At 35.5% G+C, this 2,424-nt stretch overlaps 1 pseudogene; it reads left to right on the top strand.

Annotated features, from left to right (window-relative positions):
* The first annotated feature begins 402 nt into the window (after window positions 1-402).
* Window positions 403-1,412, top strand: LOC134376479 (olfactory receptor 5T2-like; annotated as a pseudogene).
* The last annotated feature ends 1,012 nt before the right edge of the window (window positions 1,413-2,424 follow it).

Consider the following 2,424-nt stretch of genomic DNA (forward strand, 5'->3'; position numbering starts at 1 on the left):
AATAGACTATATGTTTTTATATAGTATAGCAATTCCTTGTACACAATTGCTGAAAGATCTAGAACTCTGGTATCTGTTCCAATGCTCTGTCCACTGATACTCTATCTCATGTGTTTGGATGTCAGCAGGAATTGTTTTTAGTCACTTACTTGGTGTTTTAATGTTGTTTAATATGAAAACAACTAATAGAATTCAGTAGTAAATCAACCAGTTGACCTGGTGGTATTTGTAATGGCAAGAATTCAACTAGTGAGTAATGAAGTCTGCCTTTGATTTGATTTTGTAGGGAATGATATTAATATTAGTCACTGTCTTCTGATGTGCTCCTAGAAAATCATGAGTACAAAAATGTGTGTGTGCACCGAGACCTTTCATGTCCTCCTGAGTCAAAGTATTCTTGTTTACACTTATCTGAACTATAATTTTATAAATACCTTCAAGTTTGTTCTGTGGGATTCCAATATGGAGAATGTCACTGAAGTTACCATATTTGTACTGAAGGGCCTCACAGAAAATGTTGAACTGCAGATCACCTTTTTCTTCTTGTTTCTAGCAATTTACCTCTTTACTCTCATGGGAAATTTAGGGCTGATTGTACTGGTCATTGGGGATTCCAGGCTTCACACCCCCATGTACTATTTTCTGAGTGTGTTGTCTTCTGTGGATGGCTGCTATTCCTCAGTTATTATACCAAATATGTTAGTAGGCTTTATGTCAAAGGATAAAGTCATTACATTCCCTGGATGTGCAGCACAAATGTTTCTCGCTACTACTTTTGGAACCACGGAATGCTTTCTCTTGGCTGCAATGGCCTACGATCGTTATTTAGCCATCTAAAACCCACTTCTGTATTCGGTGAGCATGTCACCCAGAGTCTACGTGCCATTCATCATTGCTTCCTATGTTGCTGACATTTTACATGTTACTATACACACAGTGGCCACATTCAGCCTGTCCTTCTGTGGATCCAATGAAATTAGACACATCTTTTGTGATATCCCTCCTCTCCTCACTATTTCTTGTTCTGACACTCACACAAACCAGCTGCTACTCTTCTACTTTGCTGACTCTATGGAGATATCAACTATCCTAATAGTCCTGGTCTCCTATGGTTTCATTCTGGTGTCTGTTCTGAGGATGCACTCTGCTGAAGGGAGACGAAAAGTGTCCTCTACATGTGGCTCTCACCTAACAGGAGTGTTCATTTTCCATGGAACTCTTCTCTTCATGTATGTGAGACCAAGTTTCAGCTACACTTTGGAAGATGACGTGATAGTGTCAATATTCTACACCATTGTGATTCCCATGCTGAATCCCATCATCTACAGTTTAAGGACAAAGATGTAAAAGCGGCAATGCAAAAAGTGTTTGGGAAAAACTGGTTTATCAATAAAGTATATATTTCACACTGAAAATTAAATTGAAATAAATTGAGAATGATATTCTGCACCTCAAAATTAATAGAATATGGTGAGAATTTTGTTTTAATTAAATAGTTTAATTTGTTCTTCTTGGAAATTTTAAAACAAAGATCATTGGCAACCTCTACTTATACTGTTACTATTGTTAAATGCATAAAAACTGTATCATCCATTTTTCTTTTACTATATTCATAGGGATATTTGTAAATATACACTATATATGTGTATATATACATATTTACCCATACATGTACATAGATAAGACTGGTTTATATATGCAAAATACAACCACACAGGCTTATGTGTATGTAATATTTACTTTAAAATTTCTTAGATCATTTTATTTTATCTCTATATAACTCAAGTTGCATACAATCTCAAAGTCAAAATTATGAATAATATTATAGTTATGTCTGACTAACTTGATTAAATATGGCCTAGTCCAAAAAAAAAAAAAGCCATTGCTCACATAATCTCAGATCATTGGTGAAGGTGTGATGCTGCTTCTTTTACTATATTATACAAAGTATGGACAGAAATTCAACCCTGTCATTTTTCACAGAAGATAGATACTAGACAGTTTACTTGTCAAGATTATACTTAAACTCAAAAATAACAAAAGAAAATCACAATTCAGAGTAAAGTGCAACTGCCTGGCAGAATTGGCTCTTCACAGAACTAATATCCCTCCCATCTTTGTGAGATTTCCTATAGGACTGGCACCTACTCTGCTTTTGGCTTTGTTTTCCTTTGGTTCCTACTACTCTGTGATGCTCTTACAGATGCCAGCATTCCTCATTGTCCAGGCCCAGGAAGGAAGGCACACAAAAGATCTAGACTACATTCATGTTTACCCCTGCTTCTAGCAGAACTTATTTTCATCACAATAATATATTTCCTTCAAAGATAAGTTTTAGTAGTGGTGTTTTCTTTTCTTTCCTCCATCTCTATTCATTACTTTTAATTATGATTTTGGGAACACATCTCTTTCTCAAGAGTTCCC

The sequence above is a fragment of the Cynocephalus volans genome, chromosome 4 (assembly GCF_027409185.1).
Source record: "Cynocephalus volans isolate mCynVol1 chromosome 4, mCynVol1.pri, whole genome shotgun sequence".
Taxonomy (NCBI): domain Eukaryota; kingdom Metazoa; phylum Chordata; class Mammalia; order Dermoptera; family Cynocephalidae; genus Cynocephalus; species Cynocephalus volans.